The sequence below is a fragment of the Galeopterus variegatus genome, unplaced genomic scaffold, assembly GCF_000696425.1.
Source record: "Galeopterus variegatus unplaced genomic scaffold, G_variegatus-3.0.2 Scaffold339, whole genome shotgun sequence".
Taxonomy (NCBI): Eukaryota; Metazoa; Chordata; class Mammalia; order Dermoptera; family Cynocephalidae; genus Galeopterus; species Galeopterus variegatus.
In genome coordinates, this window is record NW_007726450.1 from 7606 (window position 1) to 17309 (window position 9704).

Consider the following 9704-nt stretch of genomic DNA (forward strand, 5'->3'; position numbering starts at 1 on the left):
CCTGTTCTGTATTCTCTTTGCCTTTAGCAAACACCTCAGCTGGTCATGGTTCTTTACCTGATGGAGTGGCACAAACCTTCATTCTTGAAGGGCCGAGGCCATCAGTATTCCTGTCTGGATTGGGTCATTGTAGCTTTCCATTGACCTTAATTACAGGACTTGGTAAAAGGGATGCCCTAAGGGACCTCCTGTATTTCAGATTTAATCTTTCTTACATCCATGGTGGAGCAATAGTACAACTTTCCCTTGGCAGTCCTGATCAACCACGCCAGCCAACAGCATAGCTCCCTTTTTCGCCTGTTGACTCACAGGTATGAGGAGCCCAAAGTACCTTGGTGGCAGTCTTAACTTCAAGTTCAATGGAATCCTTGTTGTGGCTCCTGGTGGAAGCATTCCTTGCTCTGGATCTAATACCTGTAGGTTAGCAGAGCACAAAGTCATGTAAACAGGGAATAAAAATTTTGCTACTGGTTTACTAAGAATAGGTGTCATTCCTATTTACGCCTTTTGACCCTGACCCTATAAATCCTGGCCATTGGAGAAATAGCACCATATTTTGGATGCTGATTCAGAGCATATACAGCCTTCTGGAGAACCTTGCCCCAGCTCTACAAGGTATTCCCACTTAGCTGGCTTTGTAACTGAATCTTCAAAAGGCTTATGCCACTGTTCTATTAAACCAGCTGCTTCAGGACAGTAGGTAACATGATAAGACCAGTGATTTACATAAGCATGGGCCCACTGCCACACTTCTTTTGTGTGAAGTGAGTTCCTCGATCAAGCAGTACCGTGTGTAATACCGTAACTGAATAAGGCGTATTCTGTAAGTCCAGGGATGGTAGTTTTGGAAGAAGTGTGGCATGCACAGACGGCAAATCTATATACAGAGTAATGTTTACTTTAGTTAGGACAAAATATTGCCCCTTCCAGGATAGAAGTGATCCAAAGGCGTATTCTGTAAGTCCAGGGATGGTAGTTTTGGAAGAAGTGTGGCATGCACAGATGGCAAATCTATACACAGAGTAATGTTTACTTTAGTTAGGACAAAATATTGCCCCTTCCAGGATAGAAGTGATCCAATGTAATCAACCTTCCCCAGGTAGCTGGCGATTATCCCAAGGAGTAGTGACATATTGGGGACTCAGTGTTGGTCTCTGCTGATGGCAGACTGGGCATTCAGCAGTGGCCACAACCAGATTAACTTTGATTAGTGGAAGTCCCTGTTGCTGATCCATGCATGACCTCCATCCCCTGCCATCATGGCTACTTTGCTCGTGAGCCCTTTAGTCAATGACAGAGGTGGCTGGGTAAAGAGGCTGACAGGTGTTCATAAAATGAGTCATTCTGTCCACTTGAGTATCAAAATCCTCTTTTGCTGAGGCCACCCTTTGGTGAGAATTCATATAGGACACAAATATCTTCATGGTTTTGTTCATTTGGAGGCGTCTATCCACATACCTCTTCCCTAGAATTTTTTGCCACCAATTTTCAATCATGTTCCTTCCAAGTTCATAACCATCCAGCCAAACCACTGACTACAGCCCATGAAATGGTATGTAATCACACATCTGGCCATTTTTCCTTCCAAGCAAAGTGCACAAGCAGGTGCACTGCCTGAAGTTCTGTCCATGGGGAGGATTTCCCTTCACCTCCGTCCTTCAGAGATGTCCCAGAGAGGGGCTGTAGGGCTGCAGCTGTCCACTTCTGGTGGTACACACATATTGTGTAGAACCATTTGTAAACCAGACCAGACTCTTCTCTTTCTCTGTCAACCAACTGATTAGAGGAAACTCTCCATGAACATAGGTGCAGCCTGGGAGAGAAAATGCAGTATAACTGGAGTGGGAACCACGGGGATTTGGGCCCCTTCTTCATGTAATTTACTTGTGCCTTCAGATATTGATTGGGCCAGATCACCTGAATTTCACTTCCCTTTGATTATGGAGTGTTGCTGTGCATGCTTGGTAGTCCAGATAACATCCAATTCATGATAAACAGCTCGGGTCTCATGGTTATTTGGTGGTCCATGGTCAAACACTCAGTTTCTACTAAGGCCAAGTAACAAGCCAAGAGCTGTATCTCAAAAGGAGAGGAGTTATCTGTGGATGATGGAAGACTCTTGCTCTGTAATCCTAAAGGCCTGTGCTGTAATTCACCTATAAGGGCCTGCCAATGGATCCAAATACCATCCCTATCTGCCACTGACACTTCAAGCATCTTTGGATCTGTTGGATCGTATGACCCAAGTGACAAAGCAGCCTGCACCTGTTGCAGGGCCTTCCCTTGGTCTGGGCCCCACTCAAAAATAGCAGACTCAAATGAGGAATTTGTTGTCCCTGAAATCCAATGAGGTCCAAAAGACATTGTGCCTCTTTCTTGGTTGTAGGAGGGGCCAGATGCAACAACTTATTTTGTCACCTTAAGAGTGATGTCTCACATATCCCACACCATTGGACCTTTGGAAATTTCACTGATGTAGAGGCCCCTGAAATTTTACCTCAATTTATTTCCCTCCCTCTGGCATTCAAATATCTTACCAATAAGTCTAGAGTCATTGCTACTTCTCATTCACTAAGATCAACCAGTATAATGTCTTGAATGCAATGAACCCATGTGATATCCTGCGGAAGGCAAAGACAGTCAAGATCCCTGTGAACAAAATTATGACATAGGGCTGGAGAATTTATATTCCCCTGAGGTAGAATAGTGAAGGTGTATTGCTGCAATGCAATGAACCCATGTGATATCCTGCAGAAGGCAAAGACAGTCAAGATCCCTGTGAACAAATTTATGACATAGGGCTGGAGAATTTATATTCCCCTGAGGTAGAATAGTGAAGGTGTATTGCTGGCCTCATCAGCTGATAGCAAACTGCTTCTGGTGGGCCTTATGAAAAGGCATGAAGTAAAAAGGCATTTTCAGATCAACAGCTGCACACCAGGTACCAGGGAATGTGTTAATTTGCTTAGCAATGAAACTACATCTGGTATAGCAGCTGCAATTGGAGTCATTACTTGGTTGAGTTTAGGATAATCCACTGTCACTCATCAAGTTCCATCTGTCTTTTGCACGGGCTACATAGGAGAATTAAGTGGGGATGTGGTGTGACAATCATCCCCCCTGCATCTTTCAAGCCCTTGTTAGTGTCACTAATTTCTGCAATCCTTTCAGGAATGCACTATGACTTTTTATTCACTATTTTCCTGAGTAGAGACAGTTCTAATGACTTCCACTTGGCTTTTCCCACCAAGACAGCCCTCATTCCACAGGTCAGGGAACCAGTGTAAGGATTCTGCCACCTGTTAAGTGTGACTATTCCAATTATGCATTCTGGAATTGGGGAAATAACCACAGGATATATTTGGAGACACACTGAGCCCACTGTGAGACAGACCTGAGCTAAAACTCTATTGACCACCTGACCTCCATAAGCCCTACTCTGACTGGAGGGTCACAGTGAAATTTTGGGTCTCCTAGTATTAGTTCACAACCAGTGTCTAGTAGTCCCCCAAAAGTCTGATTATTTCCTTTTTCCCAAATGCACAGATACCCTCATAAAAGGTCATAGATACATTTGGGAAAGACTAGGAGAAAATAAACAGTATAAATTTTTGGTAGTATGCCAAGGTCCTTCTTCAAGGGGAGCTGGCCTTCTCTTTATTTATTCAAGGGGTTCTGTGTGTATAAACTGGCTCAAGTCTGAGAATTGATTCAGTGTCTGTGACTCTGTTTTGACGATCTGAGTTACACTTTTGTTCACCTGACCTAGAGACTTTCTGCTTATACAGATCAAGTAAAAATTTAGCAGGAACACCAGGATTAGCTAGTCAACATCGTAGGTCTGATCAAGTCAGACTGTTCTGATTGCTGCTTTAACTCTGCTGTCCATTATGTTAACTACATTCACCTTGCCTTTCGCAGTTGAGTGCCACCATTTGGCTTCTGCCACTCTGGGGTCCAATCACTCCCATTACATTTAGGTTTTCTGGTTGAGTGGCTGAGGTTTCCATTGTAGGGTCTGGCCTACAGAGAAGAGCGATCATGGAGCTCCTCAAGGATGCTGGGTCTCCTCTCACAAATTTATTTGAAGCTCTTACCTTTTTCTCAGGCAATGGAGAGTTATTCCCCTTGGATGGTGGTGAAAAGGCTGATACAATTGTGGGTGAGAAAGCCAATTCCACTGGAGATAGGGAGACTAATCCCATTGGGGTAGGGAGAACTTTTTTACTGTCAAAGAAGACTGGTCATAATTTAAGGACTCAATGTCCCCAGGTTCATCAGGGTCTTTCCATATGTTCCATCCTAATTTAACAAAATGTCATTCTTTCTCGGTCAATGCCCTCACTTTAACAGTAGACACCCTGTGAGGCAGAGAGACAACCTGCATCATAATCTAGCCAATTGCAGGATGAGGTTCTTAGTTTTACTTTCAGCAATTTCAGCTCTGTTGCCACAGGTTGTAAGGCTCTCCTTCAGAGCACACCTAGAAGCTCTTAGGTCATTTATCGAATGCTTGAGCTAGGTATTTGGATACCTGAGCTTGTCCTTTTCTTTCACCACTTTTTCAAGTGACATCAGAAACAACCAACCAACATCATATGTTCCTTAGCTTAAAAAAAATGTTTGAAAGTATGATATACAGAGTTTCTTAGCTCCTAACTTCTTATAAGCAATAGACTATGAGAACCCAATGCAGATATTTTGCACATCTCTATTGACAGTTTATACTTTAGACTATCAGTGCTCTCTTTACTACTAGGAATAGAGTCATTGTTGTCTTTAAATCTATATCAGATTTGAATGCCAATTCCAGAAACACCAGACCCAATTCAGAAAACTCATCCTTAAAATTTGATTCCTCTAAAAATCCTGTCTGTAACAAAATCTGTATTAATAAGATTAATACAGATAATTAGAAAATAATTAGAGAAACAAACAGTAGAATACACACACACACAGATGATCCCCATCTTATGATTTCTCCTATGATTTTTTGACTTTATAATGGTGCAAAAGTGATACACTTTCAGTATAGTATTCATGAGATATTGAATACTTTATTATAAAATAGGCTGTGTGGTAGGTAATTTTGCTTACTGTAGGCTAATATAAGTGTTCTGAGTATGTTTAAGATAGTCTAGGACAAACTATGTTCAGTAGGTTAGGTATATTAAATGTATTTTTGATTGATGTTATTTTCAACTCACAATGGGTTTATTGGGACCTACCCCCATCATAAGTCAAAGAGCATTGGGGGATGGGGCAGGGGGGAAAGATTTATTATGGGAATTGTCTCATTATGAGAAATGGCTCACAAGATTATGGAAGCTGAGAAGTTCTACCATCTGTCATCTGCAAGCTGGAGCACCAGGAAGGCTGGTGATGTAATTCAGTCTGAGTCCAAAGGCCTGAGAATTGGGGCAGGGCTGATGGTGTTAAGTCCCTGTCTGAGTACAAAGTACTGAGAAGCAGGTGTTCCAATCTCCCAGGGCAGGAAAACATAAATACCCCAACTTAAACAGAGTGAATCACCCTTCCTCCCCCTTTTTGTTTTATTTAGGCCCTCCACAAATTGAATAGTGCCTGCACACATTGATGAAGGCAATCTTCTTTACTCAATATACTGATCCTAATGCTAATCTTTTCCAAAAAAAAAAAATCCTCACAGGCACATTAAGGATTAATTTGTAACTAGCCATCCCTTAGTCCAGTGAAGTTGATCCATAGAATTAGCCATCCCTTTTGTCTGTGTAGATGTAGATGTGAGTATTTCCATGACTCACATACAGTATCTTTCACTTGCTTCTTTATTGATCTATAGTCTGTTTTCTGACTATACAGAACTAAACCTTTTTTTGTCTTACCATGCATTAAGGATCAGATGAATGAATTAATATAGCTCAACAGAAGTTACACTTAAATCTACACATATTTGTACAAACATTCAAGGAGGAGAAAACATGCTGAAAATTCAACCAGAGTCATCTTTCTACATAAGGCATAATTCTTCCTATTTCTGTGGATCTTTCTTCAATGGGATTGAATGTTATATGTCCTCTAACCTCCCTAAACCCTGTTCCTCAGCAAAACTTATGTCCTTTGTTCCATCTCTCAGGCTACAACTAGCCTAGTAATAAAATAGCCTTACGATATTAATAGCTAATAATGATTAAATATTTTTTCAAACAGTATTTTCCATTTTTAATAGATATCAATGTATTAATAAGATGAGTAATATAACTGTTTGGGTAATTAGGAAAGACAATGGGTTATGAAGATCATTAATTCCTTTTCAATTACTCACATACTCCCAATATCAGTTTATTGACCTTCTCAAAGAACTATCTTTTGGTCTTACTGATTTTTTTCTATTGCTTTTCTATTTTCTCTTTTACTGACATCTTCTCTGCTCTTTAAATGGAGGTGGACTCCTCTACCTACATTTAAGTGAAGCCTTGCACTGGCAATTCAATAATTGTCTTAAATTACCTTGCCCTTCAATCCTGTTTAAGTCTATAGCTCATACTTCCACCACAAATACCTCTTCACCAGCCCACCATCTGATATAAAATATAAATACAAATATGAATGTGCATGCACGGGTAAAACTGCATCTAAGCAAATAAGTTTTTCAGCCTCAAGTCCCTTTCAATCTGCTTTATTTACCTTTTCCACTAATCTTATCTCACCGTTCAGACAGCCAACAAAATTTCAAATTACAGTGAGGCCTTTTCGAGGTCAAGTTGTCCATCATTTCAAATTTAACTGCAGGTCTCTTTCCCTTAAAGGTGAAGGAACAAAAGATGTCAACTTCAGGTTATTGCTCAGCAGCTTTTTAAAAACAAACATTAATTACGTATCTCTTATGTGTCAGGCACTGTCTAATAATATGCATTATTTCCTCAAGTGTTCACAACTTTGGTGGGGGAAAATTGAGTCATCAGAACCCATTTTTCTTTGTCAAGGCACTTTGTGATCTCTGACTAATAGAAAAGAAAAAGACCAATGTGCATAGAAATAACTTGGGAGGTTTTATTTTCTTTGAATAGCTGAAGAACTGCATGGGAGGCTTTGATTTTAATAAGACCACAAAAAAACCTTTCCTGTAGCACAGCACTATTCAGATCTTTTCTTCACATTCAGCCACTTGCCTAGACTACTTTATAACCACCCAAAATATTTGACAGGGGCTTAAGAGATTACTCCAGGAGAGACATGCTAAATCACCTGCCAATGCTCTAATAGTCTATTAATGAAAAGATGCTGGATCATGTCCTGGTGACTCTTTAACATCTTGTGACACTCTGCTTTGCAAGACATCTTTGACCTAGAGTCCCTCCTCAAACCCATTCTAACGTGGTACAAACATCCAGAATCACTAGATCCTACTTACCAAATATGTGAGAGGTGGAGAATTTTAAGACCGTATAGGAGTAGAGGTTACCAACGAGAAGCCTTTATTGAATGGATAAAGAAAAGCAGAGGAATATACTATTGCTCAAATCAAAGGCAGGAAGCTGAAATGTTGCCTAAAACTAAAACAGCAAAGATTTCAGACCCTCCCTACTTAAATGGGGAGCATAGAATACACCCTCAATTCTGATACAGGCCCTTGATACCTACTTCAACTACTTATTCTATGACTGTAAATGCTTATTATAATGGTAAAAATTCACATGATTTATATCTAAATAATCAAGTGGAATTTTGGCCTGAAGAATGAATGCTCCATTTCTGTATAAGGATTTTGTGCTCAGTGGATACTTCCATTCAGGCTGAGTTTCATTCTGGATTTAAGGCTGGCCCTGCATAAATTTTTTATTAATGAATTTTTTTTCTTTATTCCATGTGCAAACATTAGAATTCTTGCTCAAACGTTTGCTATCTTTCTCTAGTAAGAATGACTGTATCACCTAGTTTAAAATTCTCATTTCACTTAATAAAAAAAAAAGAAGAGGAAAGACCGGAATAACAAAAATAAAAAATGAAAAAGGAGACATTAAAACAAAATAACACAGAAATACAAATAATCATTAGAAACCATTATGAACAACTTTACACCAACAAATTTGAAAAGCCGGAGGAAATGAATAAATTTCTGGATGCATACAAACTAACAAGACTGAACCAAGAAGACATAGATAACCTCAATAGATCAAGAATGAGCAATGAAATTGAAGCAGTAATCAGCAGTCTCCCAACAAAAAGCTCAGGACCAGACAGCTTCACTGTTGAATTCTACCAAACCTTTAAAAAGAAATTAATGCCAACTTCCTTTCCAAAATACTGAAATAGGGGCCATTCTCCCAAACTCATTCTATGAGTCCAGCATCACCCTGATATCAAAACCAGACAAAGATGCAATAAAAAAAGAAAACTACAAGCCAATATCCTTTATGAACATAGATACAAAAATCTTCAAGAAAATATTAGCAAACAGATGAAAACTATACATCAGGAATGCAAGGATGGTTCAACATATGCAAATAATTAAATGTGATTCATCACATCAACACAATCAAGGATAAAAACCATGTGATCATCTCAATAGAGACAGAAAAAGCACTTGACAAAATTCAATATTACTTCATGATAAAGACTTAAATTAGGTATAGAAGGAAAGTATCTTAGCACAATAAAAGCCATATATGGCAAACCCACTGCCAACATCATACTGAATGGGGAAAAACTGAAAGCTTTTCCCTGAACAGTAGAAGACAAGGATGTCCATTCACCACTCCTATTTAATTTAGTATTAGAAGTACTAGCCAGAGCAATCAGGCAAGAGAAAGAAAACAGGGGCACCCAAATTGGAAAAGATGAAGTCCAACTGTTCCTGTTTGCAGATGACATGATCCTATATATAGAAAAACCTAAAGACTCTACTAAAAAAGTCCTAGGGCTGATAAATGAATTCAGTAAAGTTGCAGAATACAAACTCAATATACAAAAATCAGCTGCATTTTTATACTCCAACATTGAACTAGCAGAAAAAATAAATCAAAAAAGCAAGCCCATTTACAGTAGCTACCCCAAAATAAAACATTTAGGAATAAATTTGACTAAAGAGGTGAAAGATCTCTACAATGAGAACTACAAATCACTACTGAAGAAATTAAAGAGAAATTAAGATACAAAAAGATGGAAAGACATTCCATGGGTTGGAAGAATTAACATGAAAATGTCCATACTACCCAAAGAGATCTACAGATTCAATGTGATCCCCTTTAAAATACCAATGACATTCTTCACAGAAATAGAAAAAACAATCCCAACATTCATATGGAACAACAAAAGACCCCAAATAGCCAAAACAATCCTGAGGAAAAAAAAAAAGTCAGAGGCATTATACTTCAAATTATACTACAAAGCTATCATCACCAAAACATCATGATACTGACATAAAAACAGACACACAGACCAACAGAACAGAATAGAGAATGCAGAAATCAGTCTATGTAATTACAATGAACTGATCTTTGGCAAACCAGAACATACACTAGGGAAAGGACAGCTTTTTCAATAAATGGTGATGGGAAAACTGGATATCTATATACAGAAGAATGAAATTAGACCTGAACCTCTTGTCATATACCAAAATAAACACAAAATGTATTAAAGACTTAAATATAAGAGCTGAAACTATAGAACTTCTTAAAGAAAACATATGGGGGGCCGGCCCGGTGGCGCACTGGATAGTGCGC

General features: G+C 39.1%; 1 pseudogene; it reads right to left on the reverse strand.

Moving 5' to 3' along the window:
• Nucleotides 1-215: 215 nt before the first annotated feature.
• LOC103586446 lies at nt 216-4010 on the reverse strand (annotated as a pseudogene).
• Nucleotides 4011-9704: the final 5694 nt, after the last annotated feature.